Here is an 11,649-nt window from a genome sequence, read left to right on the forward strand (position 1 = left end):
TAGGAGATGCCGTGGGAGAGGCTGTAAAACTGGCCAGAATAAGCAAAACGTGGAAACAAAGGGCCATGGAAACAAAGAAAGGAATTGTCAGCGGCGGGTGATGCTGGAGAGTTGTGAAGCAAAGCGGGAAACAAGAGAACTTACCGAATATGACAGCAAGGTCACTGATAGTTATTTCTCGGGTACTGTCAGCAGAGACCCAGGATGCAGAATAGCCGTGGTATTTCAAAGAAGAGCCTGGAGGAGAGTTGTGGCTACAGCTAGCGTAGCCGATGGAAATGACGTTGATCAACCATGGCCGCTGTGATGACTGCTGTTTAGAGAAGAGGCAGTAAAAGCAAGGGAAGACAAGAATTTCTTAAGATGAGATGTGCCGTGTGGATGAGATACGGAGAAGCCAGGTGAGGAGGAGTGGTTATAGACACAGCAGAAGAAAAGAAAGCAAAACTCTGAGGTGGAGGTAAAAGAGTGGGGTGGCACAGGCAGGGACGGGTCATCTGGAAGAGTGGCCATCAATCCACACAACCATAAATCCCGTTTCTCTTCGGACTGTGTCTCCCCGCAGTGAGACTCATTCCTCGGACATCCTTTCAGTTAGGTTGGTGTGTGACGGAGTTCTAGCCTTGAAGGTGATGTGGGGTCCTTCAGGGTAACAGCTTTTTCTTTTTAATTTTTTTTAATGTTTATTTATTTTTGAGAGACAGTGAGAGAGAGAGAGAACGAGTGGGTTAGGAGCAGAGAGAGAGGGAGACACAGAATCCGAAGCAGGCTCCAGGCTCTGAGCTCTCAGCACAGAGCCCGACAGGGGGCTCGAACTCCCAGACCGCGAGATCATGACCTGAGCCGAAGTCGGACGCTTAACCGACCAAGCCACCCAGGCTGCCCCTTCAGGGCAACAGCTTTTATGAAGCAGGCATGCTCCCCACGCTCTCTCTCTTCTTCCAGTGGACACAGAGGCTGCTGGAAGGCGAGTCATGCCGTGGAAGGAAGCAGGGTCTGTTCCCATCACTGGATGCCATTTGAGTGGAAACATACTCCCACGGCTTTCTATTTGTATTTTATTTTGTTCATCTCGGCCGTCTAGGCCACCATAACCATTACATGCAAAGAAATGAGGTGGGCCTAGAGGAGGGGGGAGGGAGGGAAACTGCCAAGGTCTGTACATTTGTGAGTGGGAAGGTGATATGGGTTTCAGCTTCCTCAATGAAACAGATGGAGATAGTGTCTTCGGACCCCATCGGGGCAGAGGACTAGAAGTAGAATGTGGGTGCACTGAAGTCAGACGGGCTTTTGTGAAACAGGAATCGGGAAACCAGGCAGAGAAGCAGACGAGGGGTAAGATTGCAAAGCTGAGCGCAAATTTCTAGCCCGATGCTGAGTGCTCAGCAGAACTTGGACGCGAGAAATTTGTAGGAACTTTGTGTTAGTCTGGGGAATGCATGCTAGGCATGTGGAAAGCTGGAATACATATGTATTCTCAAGGATTTCTGGCTAAGGCATTAGTAAATCCCTGCCTGTGTTCTTGCCTCTAAAGCAAAGCTACCCAAAGGGTCGCTCTTCCAAGGAAGCTCATCCTGAGTTAGTTTCAGTGACCCATGTGTAATGTCACAGGAATGGTTGTCCTCTGCAAAGGCACACCGGTGTGAGGTAGGTGTTAGCTCAAAATAAAGAACCTGATCCAAGAAAGGATCTTTTCCTTTCTCCAACTGCATTAAGCAGCCAGAAATTAAGATTAATTACACAGATTACTCAATCTGTAAACATTTATCAGTCATCAATGACATGGATGGCCATGTTGTAGGAACTAGCTAAGTTTAATATCCGAATACTTCCTTTCCTAGGGCTTGGAGTGGCAGCATTTCTAAAGCTATAAACACTGAAACCTGCGAAGAATGGGTTCTGTATAGTGGAATCCATATAGAATGTGTCCAAAATGCCCCTAATGAAAGCAATTAGGATATTCTAATTTATAGCCAACCACATAAACTCATAAGAAAATAAAAATTAAAAAAAAACATGCATCCCACTGCTAAAAAATCTGTTAAATTGATAAAATGGAAATCTGCTACTTATTTGTCAAGAATTATGCAGCGTGTTTCATTATTATACACCAGCTTCTCCTCACTGTGGTACTGTTGCTGTTAAAACCTGCGTATGTCAATTATCCAGTATACTTCCAGAACATTTTTTAAGCAGTATATAAATACATAAATTATTTCCAAATCTGTGTCAAATTGCAAGTTCACAATTCAGTTAAAGAGATCTGGGAAGGAAAACAACCTATTGCTTTATTTTAATAACAAACATAAAGTAGGCGAGGGGCATTGGGCAGACAAAGACTACATTTTGTGAAGCATTTGTTCATTTGCAGGATTTCATTACACTTTTTTCTGAATTTAAGTCCTCTCTGCACAATTTTCCACTTCTGGCAATATGGGCCACGAGGTAATTCACTGATCGTTCCACTAAGAAAAAGCCTAAAAAGTTGTGGAAAATATATGTTTCCTACATGAAGCAGCGTACAAGAAGGAAAGAATTCTCAGCTGACAGCCAAGTACAGAAAGAAACCTAGAGAGGGATGTGAAGCTCCAACATAGGCTTGACCTTGAGGAAATTTGCCAAAAATGTTGTTTCAGATTGGTTTGCACAGACTCTCAGGAAGCAAGAAATAAGACAGAACCTCCAGGGCCTATAAAAGGTGGTCGTCTATTTGGACAAGTGTGGCAATGAGCCGGAACCATCAGAAGACTAAATCCCTGCTGTACTGGTAAACCGGAACTACCGTCAACCCGTTTCTCCAGGTGATACGAAGTACGCACCCTGTCCTTAAACTTGATACCGCATGGAAGGTAAATGCAGGTACACACACAGACGTACACACACGTATGTGTGCACTCTCACACACACACACACCTCCCAGCCATCCAGGAGAAAAAAGACAGAAAATAAAAGAGCTACACTTGACATTCACTTTCTCTGCGTGAGAAAAATACATACATATATAAAACACAAAAACTCCCAACTTCATTGTAAAGTAAATTTAATACGCAGTAGCAGTACAAATCCTTTTTTGGAGTATTTTATTCCAGAACTCCAAGATTTCCTGTAGAGAAAATGTATCTTCATGGTCAGATTTCACTAAAGAAGGAAGAAAGAAGGAACAAATGAATGAAAATCTGCAAAAACAAGAAGTATTGAAAACCAAGCCAGTAAAAAAATCAGATATTCCTGCAGTCACCAACAGAATAGAAATAAAAACATATAACTATATTTCATATGTTTAAGAATAGAAGGCTAGTTTGAAAATCGAGTTATCACTTGAACAACACAGGTTTGAATGGCATGGGCCCACTTACATGCGAATATTTTTTAATAAATGTAGTACATATTGTAAATGAGTTTTCTTTTCCTTATGATTCTCTTAATTATATTTTCTTTTCTCTGGATTACTTTATTGTAAGGACACAGTATATAATACATGTAACATACCAAATATGTGTAAATCGACTGTTTATGTTATCACTAAGGGTTCAGGTCAACAGTGGGCTCTTGGTAGTTTTGGGGGAGCCAGAAGTTATACACAGATTCTTGACTGTGTGGGGAGCTCGTGCTGTTCAAGGGTCAACTCTGTAATCACGGGGAAAGGAAGCATGAAGAATAAACAAGCTGATTTTAAGAAGAACCAAGCGGAACTTCAGCTGTGAAACAACAGATGGAATTGCATATGGCAGCTGGAAAGTCACCACTAACACCTCCTAGACTGAAAGAGGTAGAATCTTCTAGAATGCAACACAGTCAAGCTCAGAAATGAAGATTGGGAAGGACAACCTAGCATGCACACAAGAAAGAGGGTGAAGGATTCACCGACTGCTCCCTTGAGTTCCAAACACAGTGGAGAGAGAAATTGACCTGTATCGGAGAATTATCCAGAACTGGTGAATGACAGTACTCAATATCTTCAAGAAAACCTGTGAATCTTTCACAATTACAGTAAAACTTTCATACCACCAAAAAAAAAAAAAAGAGAGAGAGAGAGAGAGAGAGAGAGAATGAAAGAAAAAAAAAGGGAGGGAGAGAGAGAGAGAGAGATCTTAAAAATCCTCCGTGAGAAGTGACAGGTGGATTTCAAGAGAGTGTCAGTTTCACCAAGTGCTGACGTGCAAAGAAGCCTCCAAACAGTGTTGCCCAATCTCCATGTACCTACGTGGAGGGTATAAAGGAAGATGCAGTCTCTCCTTGGAGAGATGGTAGATGTCCCCCGCCTCATCCTCCTGTCCAAGAAAACACAGTGTGTGTGATCTGCACCTCAGGGGCCACGGAAGTGTTAGCTTTTCTCCAGAAAGCACATTAAAGGGTGAGAGACGATGAGGAGACCCACCCCAGGAGGGGAGAAGCTGCAGCTTGGAAGGCTTGGCGTTCCCACTGACAAGAGCCCAAATGGCACTTCTCTTTAGAGTCCTGTGTAAACTTTGTGTGACGGACGGTACAGTCTGGGATCTTCTGAGTCTTGTCTACGAAGGCCCTGGCCAGTGAGGGGAGCTCTGCAGAAAGAAGCTGGAGGGACGTCACCAGAAGTCCAGGATTTTAGGGAGGAAACTCAGGAGGACAACGGCAGTGGGTGCATTCACCCTGGCTGGGAAGGCTGCGGGGGAGGGATCACCTACCTGCACGGGAGTACTCTCAGCCCAGTGGCAGGTGCATCCCGGAGGATTCATCAGGGAATGTCCCATTACTTTTGGGGGAATCCAACAGCAGCAGGTTTAAAGGGGGCAATTCAACAGGATCATCAGTGCCCTGACCACCTCTCGCTCAGGCCCTGCAGCAGCCACAGTCTTGCTGGGCAGGCAGGGCGGGCGGGGGGGGGGGGGGGTGGTGACCCTCAGCTTGAAACACAGGAAAGTCTCCTGCATGTCCACTGCATTGGCAAACCGTGTGAAGGTTATTTTTATTTTATGTATTTATTTATTTTTAAATGTTTGAGAGAGAGAGAGAGAGAGAGAGAGAGAGAGCAAGAGCACATGTAAGCAGGGGAGGGGCAGAGAGAGAGGGACAGAGGATCTGAAGCAGGCTCTTCAGTGACAGCAGTGATCCCAGTGCAGGGCTCAAACTCATGAACCACGAAATCATGACCTGAGACAAAGTCAACCAACTGAGCCATCTAGGTGCCTCCTGAAGGTAATTTTAAACAAATACTGGTATCTTGATTCTTAGGGAGTACAACGAATTGTAATTAATGAAATGAGATGATTCTTGGGAATCGAAGTGACTGGTGGACTCTTCATTACCTGGGAATGAGCCCCTCAGATGTGGGATCTACTCTGTGTTCATTCAGAAGCAGGGGTTTGCCCCTCAGAGCGGGTGGGGGCTGAGTAGGCAGTGGAGAGGAGGTAATTGATTTCCGATTGTATCTTTGCTCATTTTCCAGGTTAAATAAATATTAAGAACACTGTTGATTTAGCATTGAGTAGTTAAACCAATGTTTAAGGACTTTATTAGATGATGGTTGGGGAAATATAATTTTAAATATCCATTTATTATAATGAATACATTCCAGCTTTACTGGAAAAGGAACGCTGTGAAAATAATGAAAGCTAAATAAAAATAATGCAGTTCTGACCACTTGACTGACTATACATACTTTGTAGCTTTGTGGGGAGGAGGGCAAGAAATGGAGAAGTTCAAGGCAAGAGCGTCTCACTGAGGTATAGCAAATCCTATTAATCCAGGTAATTTCCTTGGCTGGAAATAGGACAGGGCTCCTATCCTCTTGTCAGTTTTGGCTAAAATCTTTTATCTGTCCTCCTTGTCTGTTTCATTTGCGTGTATTTCTGTTCCTGTTTCCACGTTTGCCTTGCTGGGTCATTTTTGTCCAATTTTTGTCCTGTGATATTCATTGTCAATATTTAAAATTCTTAGAATCATGTTTTAGCTATTTCTACCCTTAATAGTTCTAGTTATTATTGATAGTGTTCCAGTAAGCTCTCAAAAATGCATTCCTCCACTAAAAAGTGCGCTCCTTTGAAATTCGATTGCCTACAAAGCTTGACATGAGGTTTATTTTCCTTGTGAAATAAACCATTTAATCTGGAATGCATACGCATCCAGCTGAAACTTGAAGGAAATAAGTCATCTTTGGCTTCAGTTTAAATATCGCACATTTCCATTCTAATGCTGGTAGGTGAGATTGATGCAAGATTCGAGTATTCACCATTTATTATTAACAACGCTTTGCACATGCCGTGTGCTTATAGCTCATGAGAGGAAATCAGAAAAGTCATCTCATGGATTCACCGCGATTATCCCGGGAAATAGGCTTGATGGGTATTAACAGTCCAGCATCATAGCTGGAAAGGGAGATGCACGTTGGTGAAGGGATTTGGCCTGAATCATTCAGTCTATGACAACACCAGTCCTAAAAGATTATACTTAAAAGTATTCAAAATGGGCCTCGTGCAAGGAGAGGCCAGATAGACCTTCCTCCCAAGAGACACAGGACACTCCCTGACCACATTTCCACCAAATGATTAGGGGGGCACTTTTGTTCACCTCCTTTTGGCTCCAGGGCTAGGATTCCTGAAGAAGTTCCATCATCCAGCATCTAGTTCAGGCCTTTTCCTACTACACCGTGTAGTGTCCCCTATTTCTGTTTGTTTCCTTGCTGTTTCTTTTGTTTTTTAAAAATAGCCCAAATCACAATATCACCAGTTAGAATTTTTGTTTCTGTATAGCATAAAAGCTTCCAGGAAATGCATAAGAACATGGTTAGTGGGAAAATCTTACTCACAAGATCCACAAGCTTAATAACTGAGAGAATAAGGCACACGAAACAGAAGGTCATGAACGGCTGTAAGTTCGAGAGGAGTAGAACAACAATTACATATGAATATATCCTGAATTGATCGGAAATATGAAAAGACAGTGAGGCTAGAGTCCTTGAAAGAATTAAAAGGAAAAGTAAAAACACTCCCTTGTAAGTTAGAAATATCAAGTTCAGTTATACACCTACCAGCCCACGGAGAAGTAGTAAAGTGTTAGTATAGAAACTTCCAGGCACGATTGTTCTGTGCTGTTCACATGTGTCCATCAGGTCAGATGTTTGGCCAAAAGCTTTGCTTCCTTTGGTCACCAAAGCGGCCCAGCCCATTGGCTGAGGTCAGAGAGGCCTCTGCATTACAATGGAAAGTCTAAGGCAGATGATTGTAGACGAAGGGACAGATCAGAGGCTACATTAATTAACCCGCTAATTCGATATTGAGAGAATTGTTCCAGTCTTCAAAACTTGTATGACTTTCAGGTTCGTTTTGGTGTTTATGGAACTTTTTTATGAAGCAGCATCTTAATCCGTGATTAGGTCGAAAGAGTTTGGGAATGGGTTATGGGATTGAATAATGGATACTCTTAAATTTGTTTCAGTCATGGAATTCTATGAGAGTTTAAGAGGAACTGTATCCTAAAAAGAATTGTGGAAATCCTATTTTAAAGCACCTTTTTGTTTTTGGTTTTTCAAAAGGATGATGTGCTGTACTTTAAAATTTGTAATGTGATTATTGTGAAAGCCAAAGATATAAGAACTTACCATTAAATTATTTTCCTCTCGTTTCCAAAATGCTTCACCTTGAATTTAAGCTTATGCTCACTTTATACATATACTATACTTATTGTTTCCTTTTCTATGAAGAAAAAAACCCAATTAATCTATAATATGTCTACTTTTTCATCCTAAAAACCTGTGGATTATTGGAAAAGGAGCACTTTTAATTTTACCAAGGATAATAATAAATAATAAATGTTTGATCATTCTAAATGTCAGATAGTACATTGTTACGGTACCAGGGAAAAGGATGAAGGTAGGGAAAAAAAAAATATCTTTCCATGCTTTTACCAAAACAATTATAGGAAATGCTTGTCCTGCTACAATTATTCTTGTCTCATGAAAAGTTTCCTCAGAGACATAATGGCCACAGCCATTTCATTTTCCAACTTATTAAGCAGTCTGAGGGTGAATTGAGAGTTTCAATTCCAGGTTATGGTTATAATTACTAACTGCAAAAATCCCTGTTGCCTTTCATTAAGTAGTTACAATGTTTAATTGAGACTACAGGGTGTCTACACACAGCATAGTACCATGCATAATTATCCATACACATAGAGGAACACTGAGGTAATTTTAACAATGACACATTATCAGAAATATTACATTTTTAATTTAAGTTTTGACTTTAATCTTCCCCGTGATTAAATACACATCTCTGCATTTTTCTGCCGATGAAGACATTAAGCTAAATAAATGAACCACAAAGTGGGAGAGGAAAAGAAAACTTTGCCCTGTAACATAAATGGACGAATCTAGTATGCATTAGCAAATTATTCTATGCCTTTCTTTTCTAATAGCTGTATGAGAAAAGAGAGCAGGTGATCGGGGCCATCCAGTCCGGCCGGCTCGGCTGGTCAGCACCCTCCCCTTGGTAAGCTTGAGCCATGGGGGGGATCATGGGATAAAATATCTGGGTGGCTTTTGCCCCTGCCCTTTGCTCTCACAACTTTGCTTCCGGCAGAGTACTTACCTCTTTGACCACTGGGAAGCTACTAAAAAGAGAGGAACTTGAAAGGAACTGGAACTTTCTATGTGAATGTCTTTGAAAGTTGCCACCTTCCAGGTTAGCTTTTAAGGGAAGGCTAAGATATCAGGAACCTGCAAATAAAGGAAAGCTTGCGCACGGAAACATCATTTGCCAACAGTTCCCTCATGGGACACAGAAATCTGAAATCCTAGAAAAAAAAAATGGCACGATGTGGTTAGGAATTCATCATAGGATTCCTATAAACGTTACAGTGCATAGTAGGAGAGAAGCCGCAGGAACCTCCTGAAATTATAGAAACCGGAATAAAGGGATCCCCCGTGGAGTCTCAGGCAAGTGAAACTATTGCCATTGTTTAAAAATTTTCTTCCACTTTATATTTGCAAAGTGCTTTATCATAACTTCTTCGATTATTCATCCCCAGAAGATGGCACACGTTTTTACTGTTTTACTTATTTATCGTCACGAACAGCATTTTTGCTTTGTTGTAATTACATTTTTTTCCCGCGGGGATGGAAAGATGAGGTACCAATTGTTGATGAAAAATAGAGCCTCGTTAGAGCCGCTTTAGTCATATTCGGTCTTAAGAAAGCAAGAGATGGGGCGCCTGGGTGGCTCGGTCGGTTAAGCGTCCGACTTCAGCTCAGGTCATGATCTCACGGTCCGTGGGTTCGAGCCCCGCGTCAGGCTCTGTGCTGACAGCTCAGAGCCTGGAGCCTGCTTCCAATTCTGTGTCTCCCTCTCTCTCTGCCCCTCCCCTGTTCATGCTCTGTCTCTCTCTGTCTCAAAAATAAATTAAAAAATTTAAAAAAAATTAAAAATAAAAGAAAGCAAGAGATGGATACTTGAGATATAAAACCAGATATTTATCAAAGGGTCAAGAATTGTAATTATGGGAACTTAGTTTGCAAAGTGGGAAGAAGTTACATAACTGAAGTTTCACGATTTATACAACTCCCTGGAAGCATTTGCAGGTACAATTCTGCAAAGGTTAGGCTATTTGCAAGTAGTCCTGGGTAACATTTAATGACATATGTTCCAGAGACTGTGCCTGACACAGCCTGTGAAGAGGAACCACAAAGACCCCTCCATGCATCCATGTTTGCAGGAGCTGTCTGGAAAAGCAATCATTTTCTTCCTGTGATCCACCAGAATGAAAACTTTAATTCGACTTGTGCACACGTTCCAGAATGCCAAGACACAGCAAAAGGCACCCCTACCCCCACCGACTACAGTTTACTGAGGAACAATTTTAGTTCCAACGAAACATTACTCGGTTGCAGACATTAAAACCATAAATGGTTACAGACATTAAAAACTATCCCTGGCCAGTTTTCGTGGGAATATATTGAAATGTATTGAAAGGATATATTGAAAGGATGCAATATTTTGAATTGCATATTGAATTGAATTCAATATATTGAATATATGCAATATATTGAAAGGATATTGGGGATTTCATGGATAGAAAGCTGCACATGACAGGGAGACCAGAAGACTGGGAGCAAGAACCAGACCAAAATCCAAACTTCGGGGCAGCAAGGGTGCCAGCTGAGCCGCTGAGGAACCATGGCTCGTGCCTCCACCCGACATTTGCCATCTCCGAGGAATGGCCTCCCTGCTTTGCTAGCTAGTGGGCGGGTGATTGGCAGAGCGTGGGATGCACGCCATGGCCCTAATGGGGCATCAGTAGTGGGAGGGAGGTGTTCTAATGCTGGGATGTACTTGCCATTGATGGAGATGGGGAGGAGAGGGCTGTGGGTTTTCTTAATTTATATGCCAAATATATGCATAGGCTCAGGTGAAAGGCAAGAGTGTCACAGCTGAAGCCCAGTAATCACCCTTGCCAAAGGGAATGGCTTCTCAAGAAAAGAAGTGAGTTTGGTCTATCAGATGTATCCTCCTGTCTTGTCCATATTCCTGGAAATTTGAGTTGCTACTTTATTGCTAACCTGTCTTGCTTCGGAGGCGGTTCCTCATACTGAATTTTATGATGTCTGTGTGACCATCACACAAATCTTTTTCAACGGTTTTTACTGAGTCTCCAGAGGCAGGTGTCCTGAGACTTGTCAGTTGAGTTTATTCTCCACCCGAGTCAACTTCCAGAGAGGCATGATTGACATGAAAAAGTTCTGAGAGAATGTTGATTGGATTGGACTAAGAACATTTTAACATGAGATCTACCCTTTCAACTAAGTTTTAAGGGAACAATACAGTATTGTTAAATATAGGGATAAAGTTGTACACCAGCTCTTTAGAACTTACTCATCTTGCATAACAGAAGCTTGGAGCCATTGAACAGCAACTCTCCATTTCCTCCGCAGCTTCTGAATAGATGAACTTGGAGGAAACTTTGCTAGGTGAAATAAGAGGGTCACGAAACGACAGATACCTCATGATTCCACTTACGTGAAGTACCGGAAATAGGCAAGCTCCTAGAAATAGACTGTGGGATTTTTACTCGTAAAGAATCCCCCCTCTTTTTTTTTTTTTTAATTTGAGGAAGATTTGCTTTTGTGGATCAAAATTATAAGCCACTGGAAACTTCCCAATGTAGCATATCGTTAAAGTCACAGTGTGTGCACAGAAATATGAAATGCAGTCAGATGTGTGTAAAAAAGAGAAGGTGTGATGATGAAGTCATTGCAATATTTACAAAACAATTCTGTACGCTGGGTGAGATCCTTGGACCAACCTGTTTGAACTTTGAAAGGTTTAGCAAAATGTAAACATTTTTCAAAAAAAAATTTTAACTTTTTTTTTTAATGTTTATTTTGAGAGAGAGAGGGAGAGAGATAGAGAGTGAGCAGGGGAGGGGCAGAGAGAGAGAGTAGGAGACACAGAATCCGAAGCAGGCTCCAGGCTCCGAGCCATCAGCACAGAGCCTGACACGGGGCTTGAACTCACAGACCGCGAGATCATGACCTGAGCCGCAGTCGGACGCTTAACCTACTGAGCCACCCAGGTGCCCCCTCTTTGTCTATTTTAAACACATTTGAGAATACTGATGTCTAGAAGTCTGATTTCACATGTGAACCAAAGTAGCGAGGTGAATTCGGAGAGGAACTAA

The sequence above is a fragment of the Neofelis nebulosa genome, chromosome 1 (genome assembly GCF_028018385.1).
Source record: "Neofelis nebulosa isolate mNeoNeb1 chromosome 1, mNeoNeb1.pri, whole genome shotgun sequence".
NCBI classification, from domain to species: domain Eukaryota; kingdom Metazoa; phylum Chordata; class Mammalia; order Carnivora; family Felidae; genus Neofelis; species Neofelis nebulosa.